The sequence below is a fragment of the Rhinolophus ferrumequinum genome, chromosome 4 (assembly GCF_004115265.2).
Source record: "Rhinolophus ferrumequinum isolate MPI-CBG mRhiFer1 chromosome 4, mRhiFer1_v1.p, whole genome shotgun sequence".
NCBI lineage: Eukaryota > Metazoa > Chordata > Mammalia > Chiroptera > Rhinolophidae > Rhinolophus > Rhinolophus ferrumequinum.
This window is the reverse complement of record NC_046287.1, coordinates 40,983,653-41,003,371: the sequence shown is the minus strand read 5'-3', so window position 1 is coordinate 41,003,371 and position 19,719 is coordinate 40,983,653. Positions and strand designations below refer to the sequence as shown.

The 19,719-nt window shown below is 38.1% G+C and overlaps 1 protein-coding gene across 2 annotated transcripts in view; it reads right to left on the bottom strand.

Moving 5' to 3' along the window:
* GPC6 (glypican 6) overlaps window positions 1–19,719 on the bottom strand; it is a 1,028,052-nt gene that overhangs the window by 105,280 nt on the left and 903,053 nt on the right. The gene's annotated exons all lie outside the window — the stretch shown is intronic.

Here is a 19,719-nt window from a genome sequence, read left to right as displayed (position 1 = left end):
CAAGCATAGATACATATGTGAATCATTTCTGGATTTCCAGAGAAGAACAGACTTGTCCTACTTTGTGCTATCACTCTGTTTTTGCACTCTGACACTCCTGGGGATAGGGAAACTTCTCGTACTTGGTTTTGTATATTCAAGGCTTATTATGGTGCTTAGCACATTAATTCATAAATTAGGAGTTGGTAGCCTTGGATTCCTGTCCTTGCTCTGTCACTAACTAGTTGAATGGCTATGGGACAAATATCTGAGCTTACTGGGCTATAGATTAGAGAAGTGTATGAAAGGGACCGGTGTTGAGGAGTTGTGAAGGGCATATGTCCATTCCTATTCTACTAAAAGTGGCCCACTTTTGGTCTTAGTATCCAGGAAGTAACTTATCTCGGTAACGTATCTCCACTAAGATTGTCACATAGAACTTCTTGTGATGAGGAAAATGTGGTATTTGAAACTTGAAATGTGGCTAGTGTGACTGAAAGTTTAAATGGTTAATACATTAATTTGCCTTTAATTAAACGTAATTTCTAATATCCACTTGAGATTATGGCTACCACATTAGACAGCACAGTCTGGACTTTTAACATACAGACTCAATAGATCTCAAGTTTTTCAATTGTCAAAGTTCATGGGAGCCAATATTAAAATACTCTCCTTTTCCCAAAATAATACATGTTTGTTATCAAACACTTACAAAATACAGAAAAGAAAAATGAAGGAGAGAAATGCACCCATTATCCCACTTCCTAGAATGACACTATAAAAAGTTTGGTATATGCCCTATGCTTTTTTTCTCTCTGTGCATGAATATTTTAAGCATGCAACTGGAAATATATCATCTGCTTTCTAAATGTACTACATTATTAATGTAAAACACTAGTTATAGTAGCTTTTTTATTGTACTCGTGTAAGGAAAGCAAATTATTTTTATTACGTATCCAACCATGCTCAACTACAGTCCAACATCAACACATTTCAGGGTTATAAGTAGTTATGAGTTAGGCACATGAGGAACCTTTTAAGATAGATGATTTTTTCATAAGAAAGATACAGTACCGACTGGGAAACAAGGAGAGTCACATTTTCCAAGAGCACCAGGCTTTGTGAACAGCATCAGCTTTTACACTGTTCAACTGGCTTTCTCAGCCATACTCCATAACTGAGTCCTTACTCCACCCCCCATGGAAAGACAGATCAAATGCATTCAGGGTGGCACCTGGAGCATTAGGGAGGTCCCTGTACCCCAGCCCTGTACCCCAGTACTGTGTCCCATGTTCTGTACCCCAGCCCTGTACCCCAGTACTGTGTCCCATGTTATTCTCATGGACACACATGACGTGAAAAACTTAAATGTGAACAAGGACTCACAAAGAAGCCCTAACGTTTTGTGATTTTTTTTTTCTTTTTTCCCTAGGTAGTGTAGACCTATCTGTGTATGTCGCAGCAGGATCTTAGAACAAAAGCGGTGATTTCTCCAGATCTTATTGACCTAATTGCTTGATGATGTAGACAGAGGATGCAGATTGTGTGGTTGTAGTATTTTGATACTGAAGATGCTTTCTCCTTTAAGGTTTTAAAAGGTGAGTAACTGTTGCCTGAAAGCTGGTCAGTTTCTTTAATATCGTTACATCTTTCTGGCGGTTTATCAAAAATAATCCCCTTTACGTTAGACTTTCCGAAAGGCTTTTTGATGAAGATTAATTATGACAAATGAACAACTTTCTCTACACAAGTGTATCCTGCTAGAAGAATAAAAAAAATCCTTGTACATGATAAAGAATTGGCAGCATGCAGTTATTAAAAATGCAATTAAAGGAACTGAAAACTATGGAATACTTCATTGTGTGTTTTATGTAAGTATTTGCATAAATCATTATACAGAGTACTGCTCTATCGCAGTATATCTATCCAGTACGAATGGGTTGAGTTGAGATAGCAAGAATGTTGGCTCTACTGGAAGCCTGAAAGCAGATGTGCTCTGGGCAAAAAGGGCAACTTTTGGTTGGGTCATAAGGAGAGCCTAGTGTCACAGTTTGAAATCATGGGATCGAAAACATCTCTGAGATGGTTCTCTTAATTGATTAAATTAAAGCACTTCCTTCTCTATTAGACATTTCATTCAATAGGTAAGGCAAAAAACTGTTTGATTTGTATCATTAAGTTGGGAAGTGTCTCTTTGGTGATTTCAATCTTTTTGTTCCTGCTCCTACCCCACTATAGTGCTTGTCTTTTAGGTTCCTGGATCTGCAAACTCATCTCGTCTTTTTTGACCCTCGCCATGATAGAAGTGCTCATGGTGACCCTCTCCCAAGCAGTTGTCTGTGCGGCCTTGGAAAAAGGCAATCATAATGATGATTCTATATACTATTAAACACGTAACCCAATGGCCACACTTACTCAAATTGCTTGCCTCTATACTTCCATTTTTTTATTTCAATTCATTTGCTTTGTGATAAAAACTAACTTATAATGACAAATTTTTGATGTACGTATTTACCTATTTATTTTTCTTTTAATTTTGGTCACCAGTCAGAATATGTTACTTTAAGCTATTTATCTGGTTTGAGATAATACTAATTTTAAAAATATACATAAATAAGAACACTTTACTAAATAAAATTAGATTCTCCGTTGAAGACTCAAAAGGCAATAGATTGGTTCAAAACCTGAGAATCACCATTAATGGTAGTAATGTACATACAGTTAACAACACTATATTGTGCACTTAAAAATTTGTTGAGAGGTAGATTTTATGTTATGTGCATTTTTTTTTTTACCACAATAAAGAAAAGAGTAGTAATGATTATTGAGCTGATCAACTACAAAAGGTACTCCTGGTACACTGTGGATGGGAATGTAAATAGTACAGCCACTATGGAAAACAATATGGGGGTTCCTCAAAAATTAAAAATCAAACTGCCATATATCCAGCAATTACACTTCTGGGAAATGCAATCACTATCTTGAAAAGATATCCACATCCTCTTGTTCATTGCAGTATTATTTAAAATAGCCAAGGCATGGATTAAGTGTCCATCAACAGATGACGGGATGAAGATGTGATGTATATATACAATGGAATATTATTCAGCCATAAAAAGAAGGAAATCCTGCCATTGGTGACAACATGAATGGAACTTGAGGGCATTGTGCCAAATGTAGTAAGGCAGACAGAAAAAGACAAATACTGTATGATCTTACTTATATGTGGAATAAAAAAAACAAAACAAAAACCCAAAAAAACAAAAAACCTCCGAAACTCATCTGATACAGAGAACAGATTGGTGGTTGCCAGAGGTAGGGAGTATGGGGTTGGAGAAATGGGTGAAGGTGATCAAAAGTACAAACTTCCAGTTATAAGATAAATAAGTCCTGAAGATGTAAAGTACAGCATGATAACTACAGCCAACAATACTGTATTGCATATTTCAACGTTGCTAAGAGAGTAGACCTTAAAAGTTCTCATCACAAGAAAAATAATTTGTAACTATGTGTGGTGATGGATGCTAACTAGACTTAGTATGGTAATTATTGTGCGATATATAAATATATCAAATCATTGTGTTGTATACCTTGGACTAAATATAATGTTATGTGTCAATTATATTTCAATAAAAAAGCCCCCAAATACATGTCTCCTTATAATATTATTATCCCTTCCCCCAGTTCCTCTTTCTGTTCTAAATATACATGACAGGGTCCTCCACAGGGCCACAAAAGGAAAAGCAACTTTTCAGAAAACTTCTCTACTATTTTGCATTTCCACTACAGAGGATCATGATTACAGCTCCTGCCTGTAGGAGTCTAGTTTAAATAAATTTCTAGGTGAGAAAGTGGCAGTGGAAGGCCAGAGCCATACAGCTCTGGGACTAGGAAAAGGGCTGGGTGCAAATGGTGGCAATCCCTGGGCCACAGACTCCAGAAAAGGGTCCATGTAGCCCATCGGGCAGCCAATGGTGTTTCTGCTTGACTGGTTTGCCTCCCACCTGCTGGGCAAGGCTGTCGTCAGTCAAGCTCCCAGGTGTTAGGAGAAACTTCCCTTTCCTTTGGGGCTGAGGAAAGTCATGTTTCTCTATCTTCCCAAAGTGATGGAAACACACAATACTTTTATGACATAAGGCAGTAGTTGGTAAGTTTCTCTGAAACCAATTAACTCACACATGGCCATAACTTACTCCAGAGGCTGCTATCCTGTGTTATCTCTGTGCCATTTATATTTTGAAATATATGGAACATTATTTTTAACAGTGGTCTTGGAGCTGTTATCTATTGCCAATTAAACCGGGGCAGTTTTAGGATGTCAGTTAATGATCATTTGATCTTTTCTGCACAAAGCTCCTGTTTCATTCAAGTTTTTCTTTTGTTTCTAAACAAAAGACTTTTGTCTTACTCAAGAAGTATATGTAACTTCTGTTTCTAAATGAAAAATAAAAGTTAGATGGATTAGAAATAAGTGATATCCTAACATGAGATTCTGATATACACAGAGATTTCTAACTATGTGTTAGCACAGGTGGAGTGTGTAGCAGCTCAAACAGAATGTGCCGTGCAAAAGTGAGGAGCCAGGCTGCAGATAAAACAACTCTTCTGGGCCAAGGCATTCCGTTCAAGTAAGCTCAGACTTTCTGGTTAGGAGTGAGAAAATCTGACTCTAGTTAGATGGAATCAGGTGACTGGGTTTCCATATAGGCCCTTCCGTTAAATGGCTGAGAGATAATGTATATCACTTTATTCACAGAATCTCATTTTCTTCATATGTGAAATAGAGATTATGACAATTTCTACTAAATGGTGGTGAAGAATCAAATGAGGTAGTGCCTGTAAAGTTGTGAGCACAATGCCTGACACATAATTAGCTCTCAACAAAGGTTAGCTATTGTTAGGCACTTCCATTAGGCAGTGGAAGTGGAAAGGAGAGGAAATGACTTGTAAGATATTTTGGTGGAAGTACTGGCATCAACAGATTTGAAGGCTAAGGGAGTAAAAGGCTCACAGATGACTTTAAGATGTCTAGCTGGTCCTCTTTTGTATATGAAATTAATGGTCTGATTATAGCCTCTTTGTTCATTATTGAGAGATACAAAATGCACCTTTTTCTCATGATGTGCCCCATTGCCAATTAAAGATGGCCACAAAGTCTTTGACTCACTTGCCATTGAGAGGTGGGGTTTATGGCCTGTCTCCTTGAATCTGGATGGGCTCTGTGACTACTGTGACTAATAGCATACAGAAGAAGTGACACTGCCAGTTTCTAGAGCAGGTATATAAGAGAATGCAGCTTCCACTCTGTGTCTTTTAAAGACTGTTCTGAGATCACCATGCTGGACAGGCCACATGTAGACAACCCAGGTGACAGTTCCAACTAGGCCCAGATTTCCAGCTACCTCTGCTGTTATAGATGGAATGTGTATGTTCCCCTAAAATCCACATGTTGAAATGTAATTCCCAATGCGATGATATGAAGAGGTAGAAAGGACCGGGTCATGAGGGTGGAGCCTTCATGAATGAGATTAGTGTCCTTATAGAAATCTCTCTCACCCTTTGATATAGTGAGAAGACTATGAACCCGGAAGGGGGCTCTCACCAGACACCGAATTCGCTGGTGCCTTGATCCAGGACTCCTCAGCCTTGAGAATAATGAGAAATAAATGTTTGCTGTTTAAGCCATCAACTCTATAGTATTTTTGTTACAGCAGCCACAATGGACTGACACATCTGCCAAGGCGCCAGGCATATAAGTGACACACAGTGTACAACCTTCCAGCCCGGCCCATCTGTCAGCTGATTACCATCTGGTGACTGTAGTCAATATATGGGGTGCCAAAGAATGAGCCAGCTGAGCCTTGCTGGAATTCCTGAGCTACAGTACTGTGATTTTTAACAATATTTTAAGCTGCTAAACATGGAGATAATTTATTTGGTGACAACAGGACACTGGAACAGTCAAATTACAATATTTACAAAATAATCAGAGATATTTTCCCACCGTTTGACAAGACTTGAATACTCAGAATTCCAGTGAATTAATATTTGACTAATTTGCCATTTATGATGCAAACCCTGTTTACAAACACTGCAATGGTCACTAAAAAATAAAACACTGCCCCAGAGGGAAGGTAGAAAAAGAATTTGCTCTAGCAGCGTCTTACAGCAATGCGTTACGGTACAGCACACCAGCTATCCTCAGGTGAGGATAGATATTTCCTCTGGGATTTCAGCAGGAGAGAGATAAAGAGCAGGTTTGGAAGAAGGCAAAGATTGTGATTTTTGTCTGAGTATTTGACTTTATGAAGAGCAAAGGCTGTGACAGAGAGCTAGACATTATCTCTGATCTCTGGATGGCATTGGAATGAAAACTATCTTGCTGCAGGAACTTCTGCATGTTTATGCTCCTCTAGGGTAAAAAATATTAAGTATGACTTCATATGATCAAACATATGCTTTTAATTTACTCCTTGAGAAAAGGAGATGTAAAATCACAAGTGGTTTTGCTGAATGCTGATTTTAAACTGGAAGCAAATGATTTTCAAAATGATCTAGAGGAGGCAAAAAAGAAATAAAGCCTTTTTCTTTCTAAAGGAGATGTTATTAAGCTTTTTCTAAGTAGTGATAAGTAGAAATAACCTTGAAAAGTCAGTCAAGATGGGTTTGAGGGAAATGCGTGAAGGTATTCAAAAGGGACAAACTTCTAGTTATGAGTAAGGTCTGGGATCTGATGGACAGAAGGTGACTAGTTATCAATGCTGGATTTGGAGACTTGAAGGTTGCTAAGAGAGTAGATCATAAAAGTTCTCAACACACACACACACACACACACAAGATAAACTATGTGAGGTGAAAGTGTTAACGAACCTTATTGTGATAATCATTTTGCAATATATACATACACCTTAACTTTGCACAATGTTTTATGCTAATTATCTCAATAAAGCTGAAAAAAGAGACAGTTTAATTGAAATAAGCTCAACTTAACCTCATAAATATTTGTTATGCGCCAAGGAGTGTCACTGTGTCACTATGACTTGCTGGTGGTAGGGGTACAGCAGCAGTTCATGGTTGCCACATTCATGGTATTCAGACTCTTCTTGAAGGGACAAAGGCCAAACCCATGAACATTAATATTTTTTTTTTCTTGGAGGGAAATTTGAATTAAGATAATAACGTCATTTCCAAGTTCTCATTAAATCTCAGTTTTTCCTAATAATGTACTTTTTGACAAATGAAAATTATAAGCACAATATACATTATTGTTCTATCAGAATTCCATAGTCCCCAACTTTGTTTTTTCTTTAGAAGCAATGCTCACCCTCTCTTATATCTGCAGTACCATTGTTTTAGCCCAACCAAGATAATTTCCTTACTGAGAAGCAGACAAAAGAATAAAAAAATAAATCAAGCAATTTTACAAGCACCCTGGTATATTCATGCATTGGCACACAGTTTAGTTACTCATTAAATGAAGAAAAAAAAAACACCCAAAAAAACCTGCTTCAGTGTTTATATATAGGCTCATTTATGCCCATGGCATGGATGTAATTAGAAAGCTCTGCTTTTTCCTGTGGCTTGCGGGACATAGGCACACTGAGTATACATGTCCTTTGCTTTCACCCAAATTGATTGATTAAAATGTTCCAGAAAGCTTGGACAGGAACGTGTTTCAGGAGAGGGTTGGAAAGAGAGCACAGCTAGTGGGGACTGAGGGATACACAATAGCAGCAGGCAGACATGACCTGAATAACCAGAAAAGAGAACATGAACTTACCTATTCAGAAGGTCTATATACCCTGTTTTAGAGCATACTTTAAAAATTTTTTTGTTTTTGATTTTTAAGGCAGTTCTATAGCTAAGATGTTTTCATTTTTAGTATTCTGAGTCGTAAAACTGCCAGAGAGAATATTTTGCCCTCTTGGGACGATAGTTCTGATTTTTTACACTGGTCTCCCTATTTCTGGCTTTGCTGTTCTGTAATCTCTGACATTGCCAACAGAGCTGTCTTTTAAAAATGCAAATCTGATGAGGTCCCTGCCTTGCTCTAAAGGTTGCCTTTGCCTTCAGGATGAAGTCTGAACCTCCTAGTCGGGCATAAGAAAGGCCCTTCAGAAGCTGCTCTCTGTCTATCTCAGCAGCTTGCCTGCTACCACCCCTGCTGCTCCCACCTCTTACACAGGGACTTTTCCTTTATAGCTCCATCACAATTCAAATGACATTGGAGTTGTCACGGAGGTCCCCCATACACTCAATCCAACCTAAAATGGATGGGAGATGAGTTATTCTGACTGTTGCCTTGTTTTCATTTTACTTGCTCACGCACTTCCAAGGGTTCAAGTTTAAAAGAGATCCATAATCAGACTCCACCCCTCGTTTCTAAATTCATTTCTCAGTACTCAACATGGTTTCATGCCGCTATAGGTAATGCCACAGTGAGAATCCTTGCAATTAATTCATTCAACACATGTGCAAATAAATCTGTTGGATCGCCTTTGAAGTGAAACTACTGGGTCAAAGATATGAGCATTTAAAATTTTGATAGAGTCCAAGTTCTCCCTGTAAAGTCTGTACCTGTTTACCTACCCAATAGCAATACGTGACTGGTTCTCTTAATCTCAAACTTCTGATGTTGTTAAGATCAAATGTTTGGATCTTTGCCAATCTGATAAGGTAAGAAATTGGCATCTCAGTGTGGTTTTAGCTTGAATTTTCCTCATTATAAGCAAGGCTGAACATCCTTTAATATGTTTAAAAGCCGTTTTCTGTGGCTTTTTCCCTTCATAGTCCTTATTCACTTATTTTTCTGTTTGGTTATTAATTTTTTCATATTGATTTAAAGAAATTCCTTTTTAAAAATACATTAGACACCAGGTCTTTGGTGACATGAATGACCATTTCCCCTCTAGTTGTTTATCTTTTGATTTTTGTTTATGGTGGTTGTTTTTGCTATGCAGAAATTTAAAATTTTTATAGTTCAATTTACCACTCATTTGTTAAAGTTTTCTTGGTCTTGTGTCATATTTATACAGCCCTTCTCCTTTCCAAGTTCACCTCTAAGATCTAATCTATTGTCGCTCACATTTTCACTCACTAGCTTCCTTTCTGTTTCTTGAATACAGGCCACTTTCCTGCCCATGGCTTTTGCATTTACTGTTTGTTTCTTTTTCTTTGAATACTCTCCCCCTAGATATCAATATATTTCTCTCCTTTTCTTCCAGTCTCTATCCAAATGACACCTCCCAGAAAATCCTTCTCTAGCTACCCTACAAATTCTCACTCTTATCAGATTGCTTTATTCTTCATAGTACTTAATACTTGCTGAATTATTATATGTATATTTGTTATTGTTCCTCTTTTTTTCCACTATTATGTAATCTACAAGGGGGCAGGGACTTCATCTTTGTTGTTCACTTCTGTAGACCAATACTGGTATCCTAAGAGTTGGTACACGAACATTTGTCAAATGAATTAGTGGAACAAATGTTTAAAATCTTCCTGTATTTTCTTCTAGTAACTTAACAAAAAGTATCTTGCTCTCTGCCTCCCTGCCTACTCCAACCCCATTTTATTCCCCTGCCATGCATAGTATCGCAAATGCCTGAAAAACTTTATTATCACTCTCCTACAGGAAAAATGGCCCCTCAGTGGCTTTTTGATGTGTTATAAGGTAGATGAAAAGTTTCTGTGGGAATTTAGAATCTTATTGTACTTTTTTATTAGACAGAAATAACTTTTTAGATCTTTTAGCTTGAAATTGAAAAGTATGGCTGGTTTTCTTTCTGTCAGAGGTCATTTCAAGGTTAATCTAAAAAAAAAAAAAAGATGTTGACATTTTTGGCTTTACCAAACTAGGTAGTTCCTGCTGTTCCTCAAGACTGCAAGTACGCATTAACTTTCAAAACAATCTCTGTGAAGAATGTCATTTTAATTTCTTCCCTATAATTTGCCGGCGTTCACTAAACATCAAATTGATGAGCACCTGTATGGTGCATAGGTTAAAAACAAAACAAAACAAACAAACAAAAAGACCTCTAAAAAAGATCAGGCCATGACAGGAGTCACATCTAGCTAAAGAAATCATATCCACAAAGCCAGGTGAACAGTAGAAAATAAAGCGAACCAATTAAATACAATTTAAAACAGTGCATAGTTATCTGATTCAAAAATAAAACAGGGCAGCCACCACAAATAATTACAGTAACTAAAGGACTGATGCCAAATAAAGGAGAGTTTAATGAAAATGACTGTTTATGTTGAAACCAAATCAAGGAAGAGCAGGAGAGAACAAATATACAAACTAATTTAATTTTGAAACCAGTGCAAACAAAGAGGCTTATTTTACTTCAACACTGTAAAGGAAAATGCAAATTATGGGGGAAAATAATTCACTAGTAGCCCTAGAAATTAGAATCTACAGGACTCATTTTCAGATGTTGGTTTCTGTTTAGTAGAATGATGTATTGCATTTCATGAAAATATATTCACATAAGCAGCATCTCACTGGTGTATTATATCTTTGAGATGTTTTGTTACCTTACAAGACGGAAAGAGTGGGCCTTGTAAATAAATAATGAATTTGATTGACATCAAAGTGTATACTACCAACTATAATCTTTTATTTAAATTCCTATTGCTGATTCTTCATATGAATAGTTTTTTATGTCATTTGTAGCTAGTAATGTTCAAATAAGTCACATCAATCTACCATATTCCACTAGACAATGAATCAGAATTTAAGGGGTAAAACGTTCTTAAAGGTCTTTCTGAGAAGAGGATCCTCATCTTTCTTTTTACATCCGTATGTAGTGCCTCCTACAGGGTTTTGGCATCTTGTGGATTGATTTAGACCAAACAGTTGGCTTTGTAATTTAGGAAACCGGAACCCAAGAAAAAAAGCAAATCATTTGATATAAGCAGCGGCCCCTGGACCTGAAACCCTTGTCTTCTCTCACTCCATCCATTATGCCAAGAACCTACATTGTTCAAGTAGTATCAATATGCTTACCCAATATTTTATTACTTACTAAATTCAAAGTGCTTTACCACTTTTAAAGAGAATAATAAAAGAGAAAGCATAGATAATAAAATTAAGAATCTTTGTCCTACCTTTTCTTAATCCCTTCTTTGCCGCAATTAAGCTTCTCTTTAAGCCTCCCTTAGTGACCCTGTTCTTTCTATGTGGGCACCATGATCTTGAATTGTCCTTGACAAACTTGGAAAATCACTCACATTCCTCCTTACTCTTTATTAACCTGCACATCACACTTGAGTTACTTTGAATCCCTTACCAGCTTGCACGGTCTCTATGGTCTCCCTAAGAAGCAGGATGAAGGTGAGATGTGATCGGGAGCTGTGTGTCAAGCCTGAAAGCTTAGCGCCACCTGTCATAGGCTCGGTGACCTTGAGCAATGTATTTGACCTTTGTGATCCTTGGTGCCCCTTATTTTTATGGAGGCTCTTCCTATGTCACGGTGGGGATTAAATGCAACACTAGATACATAGCACAGCAAATTTTTATTATTACGTTATGATTATTCTATCTTCACAGAGAGGAGGATTCCTTTCATTTTCAGGTTTGATTTCACCACCCATAAAGTTGTAAACCCTGACTGAAAGAGGACAATATCTAGTCTGACCCTTTATTTTACAGAGAAGGTCACTGAGTCCCAGCGACACGAAGAGTTTAGTGATTTGGCTGGGCCCAAATGGCATGGTTGTTTGTCACCAATGCCTGATTCTCTGTCTTTCAGCCAGTTCTCTTTCTACTCCACCATACTACCTCCTTCTTTACAATCAGCCAATCTATCATTAAGTAAAAAAACAGGACTGTTCAAATATTTCAGGTGTCAATGAACTAAAAAAGTCTAAACTTTTTGCCAGTATATTGCAGTTAAAGCAATTCTCCTATTTCTCCCTCCTTTACCCTAAAAGTTAATAAAGCAAATCACCCAGAGACCATTTGTTTCTATAGTACTGGGCTTGCAACCTACATAGAATGAATCACAAACCTCTCCCAGAACCGATAAAAATAAATAAATGAAAAGTCAGGTGTGTTGTCAGAATTCCCTGCTGGGTTTGAACAGAGTGTATAGTGAGTGATTCAGCAACGAGAGCCCTTTTCTCCTACTCGTGTGTGTACTGGTATTATTAAAAAATATATACATATTTTTTATTATCTTGTTGCTCAGTACCATGTGAACCAAGGGAAAGGGAAAAAAGGCATTACGTCCTATATCATGCATCACCAGACCCAAAGAAAAAAAGGTGGATTGTTTAAGAAAATAAAAAGAAAAACTCCTAATTGTAGGAAGTGATGACTTCATCCCTTCTCATCTCTGATTCGCCCTGTGACATGGCAAGATAATTTTTGCTATTTTCCTCTGTGTTTACATTTTGTTTCAAGTTATCTTCAACATATGCTTCATGGTAAAGACAAAGATCACTTTCCAACTAACGAGAGAGGGAGGGAAGAATAAAAAGAGAGAGACAGAGAGAGAGGGAGGAAAAAGGGAGAGAGAGAGAACAGAACACACTACAGAGAGGGAGTACTTTAGCAGCATTTCCAATGGGCCTGGGCCTGCTGCTGCTCTAACAGCTTTAGGATATAGAGATTCATTTTATTTTATACCACTACCACGCAGCAGGAAGTATTATTATCTCCTTTAATGGCTGTGGAGACTAAGACCCTAGATGTGAAATAGCTAGAGGTCTCATAGCTTGTAAAGGGCTAGGGTAGGTCCTGTTCAGAGTAGGCCAGAGCTAACTTCGGTGAATTGCTTGAACTTGTCATTCTAGCCAAGGAGGCCTGCTTGATTCTCAGATAGGTGGGCCTGAGCGGGTAGGTGTGCTGCTAAGGAGGAGAAATCGTTGCCTGCTCCGGGGCATCAAAATTACATTCTCTGGTCCTGTTCCTTCACGAAGTTGCATTAAACAAACAAGTGCCCCTGGGAACTTCAGGCAGAAGCCCTCATATCGCAAGTTGTGGGTTCACACTTTTATTTTCTGGGCCTTTTCTTAGTGTTTAGACCAGGGGTGTCAAAACTGCGGTCCGCGGGCCAACTGCGGCCTGTGGGCCAACTGCAGCCCGCAATCCATTGTTAATTGGCCCGCAGCAATTCCAAAAATACATTTAGTTTACTTAAATAAACCAGGTGAGGCAATACGTACTTCACCTCGAGTGAGTGGCCCGGCTGTTTGTGTATTTTACCGCATATGGCCCTTGGTAAAAACCGTTGAAAAAAGTTTGGACACCCCTGGTTTAGACTCTTCTAGAACTTACCATTGAAAAGTAACCTCATTGATTATGACAGTGCAGTGGTATATTCTGTTCTTAAAACTTATGTATGATTGAGGAAGGGATATTTGACACCATTCATAAAATTAAAGATAACTTCATTTATTTGATTTCCAGAAAGATATTACAACGTTCTTATTAGATTCATTTTTATGCTGAAGAACATTAAGTTGAGTTAGAAGGAAAGATTTTAGACAACAGTCACTTCTTTTGATCATGAATCTACCCCAGAGCCCAACTCTCTCTCTAAGCCAGGGTGTAGACAGCCAACTGCTCATTGGACATTTCTGCTGGGTGTCTATTTATGTAAGTGTCATACAAAATTTGAAAAATACAAAACAACAACAAAAGGACAGAATAAAAGTCATCTATAATCTACCCAGACAGAGGTAAACATGGATAATAGTTTGTGGTGCTTCCTTCCAGTTGTTAATCTAATATGCATACTACTAGGGTGAAGCTATATCTGCAGTGTTTAGTCTCTACTTTCAATTCAATAGCACATAGTTAGATATAACCTTATTGATCTATGAAAACAACCTTTTATTGGCTGTATGATATTGCGTGTCCTCAATGTACTCTAATTTCTGTAACCATTCTCTTATAGTGGTCTTTATATATTCTTACCAGATTTATTCATTGCTGTATAATATAGTTCCTATCTCTGATTTATCCCTATTTCTGATGGTCAACATAAAATTGATTTCTTTAAATAGACATTTATTCATTGAAGAACTAAGTAGAATGAACATACACTTTTATTAATAAATACAAAAAGTTCAAACTTTAGTATGGAGAAATAATCTTGATATAGAGAGATAAATGAAGACAAGAGAACATAGCTCTGATTCCACAATTTAATAAACCTCATTAAAAAAATAGGGCATTTGTCATGTAGGGTGTCATGCTGGGTCTCTAGTCCCGCTCCCCGCACAAGAACGCAGGATATGGTGAGGCCAAAAAGGAACACTAACGGAGCCATAGGTAGGGGAGTCATACCACTATATTCTCGTTGGCGGCTGGGTTGGAGATACAGGAAACGAGCCACACGATCCACAACCCGCCGTCCGCTTCTCTGCCAACCAACCTCACTTGCTAACTGCAATCCGCTGTGCTAGCTGCAATCCACCCCTCTGCAATCTGCAATCCACAATCTGCTGCTAGCAAAGTCACGGCAGTTATGTTACTGGCCAATGGTTCACTGGTTATAGCTGAGGGCCAACTAGCCACAGCTGATGGCCATCCAATCACAGCTGATGGCCATCCAATCACAGCTGATGGCCATTTACTACCTGAGCCAGCACCTTTCCCGTGAGGCCGAGAGCCTGGAAACTGCACTCCTGGCTCTGTCCCCACAGCATTTCACATACATTGTATTTTAAACATAAACTTTTAGAATTAAACAAAATTGTTCATTTTCCATGGCAATTGTAAAGGGTGTTAAATGCAAAAAATGGAGACTCAGGTTCTAGTACTGCCTTCATAAGAATTTAAGCATGTAACATTGATCTCACTAATTCCCAGAAGTCAACTTCAATGTTCGGGTTCATAGATTTCTCATGGGTGTTCTAGCTCCAAAGCCACAGGGATCTATAGCTCCAGGTGCCAAAGATCAGTAAGGAAAAGTGCATGGGCTGTCGGCAAAAAAAACAAAGAAAAAGTGGGTGGAGGCAACTGATCTAGGAGTTAGACACAAGCTTGGGTGAAATTGCACACAGGTGTTCAGTGAGTGTTAGAGTGAAGTACACAGGTGGCACAGATGAGGAAAAGCTGGGTGGATGCAGCCGGGAGGCAGCCCATGGAAGCAAATGCAAGCTGTGCACATTGGGACCACGTGGATTGGGGTGGACCTTCAATAAAGTGGAAGGAATGGAGAGGTGTGTGCCTGTCACAGAAATATTTGGCTTTTTGTTTTTAGCTCCATTCTTAAGAATGTTTCCTTTCAAAATAACATTCAAGAAAGGACAATGGGTGTAAAAAGGTAAGCTTTAAAGAACCAGTAGGGATCTATCAATTCTTTTTGGAAAACCAGTTATAGGAAAATGGGTCAGGGGCCCCAAATCCATGCTGAAATTGGCATCAAGGGCAATCAAGGGCAAAGAACTTGAAATCAAGGGCAGCAGAACTTTGGCATATGGGGGCCAGTATCACTGAGCTGTGTGCCTGATAGTGTTAGATGGTCACTGGCATTTCGAGTAGATGATAAGGAAAGACTTAGGTATTAGGTATAGATACATAGGAGATCATCAGAGAGTCACTTACCTAGATTTCAAGGCAAACATGTAGCTCAGCTGTTGAAGAGCCCGCAGCTAACACTTCCCACATCCCTGTGAGGAAGTGGTACACGGAGTATGTCCCATTCAATCCTCCTGACTCTGAAAGGTAGACGCTGTTCTGAGCCCCATTTTAAGAGTGAAGCAATGAAGCCAAATGTTCTGTATTGAGGTTGGACCTGGATGCTGACTCAGATCCATGAGACTTCAACTTCCAAGCCTTTAACCCTCACTATCTTGGCTTCTAAATATTTAAAATGATTTTTCAAATCTCCATAATCAAAAGGCACTATGAAAGCCCCAGAAATGCTTGTAGAATTATTCAAAGCAATACAATAAGATAACAAAATTTGAGAGATGTGCCTCAATGAGGTAAGTCTTTATTACTCAGTTCAATAAAATATTCAGTGTCAAAGGCCTTAATGTTTTCCTGGAAAATTTCTTCTCATTTCCTTTAAGTACCTATGTAAGTTTTTAAGATAGAAGAACAGAGAAAATGGTGACTCAATTATGACAGAAATAGAAAAAAATCAGGATGAATATCTATTACTTCACGATAGAATCAACAGTGCAGAAATTGATTTCCAGAACCTTCCCACTTGTATCCTTGCCTAGGTTCTAGAGACATGTCGAACTATTTCTGCTAATACAATGAATTAACCTTAAGAAACCTTTGGGTATTTAAAGATCAATAATGCCACTGTTTTTTAAAGCAAACATGTATCTTGAAAATAAGCTGAGATTTTTTTTTTTTTAAAGAAAAGAAACAGTAATTTTGAGGCTACTAAAATACAATAAATGAGACTGATTTTAATAAAAGGCAAGGGGATATATTCTGGAAACAAATGTATTGCTTTGCTCTACTTTTCAAAAATGTGGCTTTTAAATGCTACATATAACCATATTCAATTAGTTCGCAAATACTATTTTATTCCACAGTCTATGAAGCTCTGAAACGGAGCGAGGGCACATTGGCCTACCCTAAGAACCTCTTGGAATTATCATTTAAAATTTAGCTAGACGGAAGATGTACTGGAAGATACCTTATGTAATTATTTTCCATCCTTTCCGATTGATCAGAAGTTTAGATCTCAGTTTGAAGTTGCAGCTTAATAATTGAAGTTGCACTGGCCTCTCTACTGTTAGCTGTTTAACTTCATCTGTATTTAATTTTTTGTTTCTCTCGTATTTCTTCTACACATACTCCCAGATGCCTTTGGGAAATAGGCCCATTTTGAATACATCACATAAATAAACTACAATGGGGAAAGGCCTCTTCATTCTGAAAATGCCACACTGCACAACGGCGGAAAGGAAGGTTCATTGAGTAATATTAGCTTGCATTTCTACAGGAGCACTGTAAGTGCTTTTTTCCCCAAAGCACTTAACATAACAAAATTGCCTCACTCATCATGGAAAAGCAGTCACCTTTAGAGTGGTACATGAAGCTGTTTTTCAGGTTGGAGTAATACTTGAGACAGGGTGAGAAATGAAGAAGGATTCTGTGTCGAGCAGCAATGGTAGGGGAGGTTAAGCAGGCAGAATAAAATTACTTAGTTGGAATTGGGTCAAACCCTAAGACTAACAGCTATTCTGATAGCAGAGTATTCGGAGAAAGGCTACTAGATGTGTATTGAATAAAACCATTCTGGCAGAAAGATGTGTCTAGTGTATGCATCTACATTGTATACATCTGTCTCTTTATCTTCACAGATATGTATGATGTAGAAGTCTTAAGTATATTTAAAATCTTTTTGACTTGGAAAATGTGAATTTGTTCTTCAAAACTTGCATTAGACGGCACACTTACCAACATCATTCCATGTACATCCAAGAAAACCTTTGTATTCTATGGTTCCCATATCAATAAACCAAATCCACTGTTCAGAAGCCAGTGATTTTTAAACTTTATCACAAAATAATATTTCCTGAACAACCAATCTCTTCCCCGTTAACTCTAAATCATCCACCCCCACTCACAAACACCTAGGCCACAAGAAGACTAGGTTTGGGCTTATGTTTTTGGTTGTTCTTGTTGCTGAGAAGAGAGGGGCTTTAAAAATTATTAACTTATTTTTAAAGGTTAACTAATAATCTCACCATGGTATAAAAAAGTATAGAAAATTGAAAAAAATAATTTAAAAATAGAATGCTTATAATAGTAGCATTGGGATTAAAAATGGATGGGTCAGACTTTGTTCTTTATGTATAAGTATATATAAAATATACAATAGTATAACTTAGAAATGACTAAGCCATTGAAGATCCATGAAAGACTCAACAGAACTAAAGACTCTCAACTCTTTGCTGATGATTCATTTTTATTTTCTTTACTCATTCACGTAATCAACTAACATGTACTGAGTACCTGTGGTGTATAAGGTCCCCTACCAGCTACCTGACTCATGGAAAGACAGACAAGCACACTAGCAATTACAATTCAGTGTAATGAGGGTGAAGCAGAAAACATGTATCAAGTGCAATGGAACCTCAAAGAAGGAGCATTTAAATCAGCTTTAGGAGGAAGAAAGGGGAGCAGAGATAGCTTTCTCGAGCTGTGGTTTTGAAGCCTGCTAGGATTACTAGGAATTAGCCAAGTAGGAAAGAAAGAGTGGGAGGTGTAGGAGGAATAGAAGATAAAATATCAGATAAGAGGGAACAGCAATGAAAAAGGGCATGGAGACAGGGAGACGGTGAAAAGCATGATGACAAAGGGAGAGTGAGAGGTCAAGTTTCAAAGGAAAAGTATGACAAGCCAGACACTTGGTGGAAATGCCCAATGAGCAGTTGGCTACCCACACCCTGGCTTAGAGAGAGCTAAACTCCAGGGACTAAAAAAGCGAGTGACTATTGCCTAAAAACTTACTTCCAACTCAACTAATACGTTCTTAAACATTCTTGGCAATAATGTCAAAAAAACCAAATTGATATTATAAATCATTTATATTGATGGCATAGGCTTATGCAAATCTACTTCACATAATAATACATGGCATGAATTAAGCTGCCTCTGATATGTTCTGGCTGCCTTTTTCTTGTCATTTAACCCCAATACGTTTTGTTTAGTCACTTCCCATTCCTCGGTTTTCCTTCTCAGCAGCTTTTGCCCATTCCCTTTACCCTCCACACTCGTGCTTTCTGTGTATCCCTTTACCTTTTTTAACCTCCTCCCTTACCCCTCTAATACACTAGTTATCTGACTGCTGGCTCCTTCTTTTTGTACCTGTGTCATATTATGATCCTGCTCAGGGAATATATGTTGCTAAGCACTTGATTAATTTCAAACAACTTTTTAGAAATTTTACTGCAGATATTAGAGTCCTTCTCTCTAAGAGCTTCCCCCTTGGGTCTCCCACAGCACCTCGATTGTCTCTTTTCCTGCCTTTTAAACACAGTGGCGTAATGATCTGCTTTTCAGTCTATCTCTTCCACTAGACTGAGCTCTTAAGGATGGGCATTAAGAAATACTTATCTGTTAGTCCTTAGTGCCCTGAATGGCACCTGATGCATAGCAGATGCATATTCTCAACAATAAATGTATGCTGAAAGAAAGGTTTGTTTTGTTTAACGTGTTAGATTCTTTGTCACATGAATAAGGGGTAGAGAAGGAAGAATGTATATCTCTTTTTTGCAGATGATGGAACCGAGGTCTGTGGAAGATCAGTGACTTATCTCTATGCCTCTGCCCAGTCTTCTGCCCACCAGACGTGATGACTATTGACGTAGGTTCGGAGACATTGGTACATTGCCATGGGAAACAATAATGGTGGCAGCAGCAGACTCAATGTCAAATGATAGTAACACATATACTATACACCAATGACAGTTCTTGGGTTTTGTCAAAATCAGTGGCCACGGCTTTCGTCTTCTACCTGTGTCTTTTATTAATGTAAAAGCTTACTCTAAACTGCTTGATGCAATTTTTTTTAAAGCTTGCTGCAAGGCTGTAGATTTCAGAGCTGCATAACAGTTCTTTCTCAGACAAGGTTCAATCCTGCCTAGACCTTAGGGTTCATACAAATAAAGGGAAGAGGAAAAAGTAGGGTTTTTTTCCTGACCAAGAGCCTGAACCCTTGAACAAAAATCCTGGAATGGTACTTCTACTTTTGTGAAGGGCGGTATGTGCCCCAAGTCGATACAACTGATATGATTAACCTATTTATTATT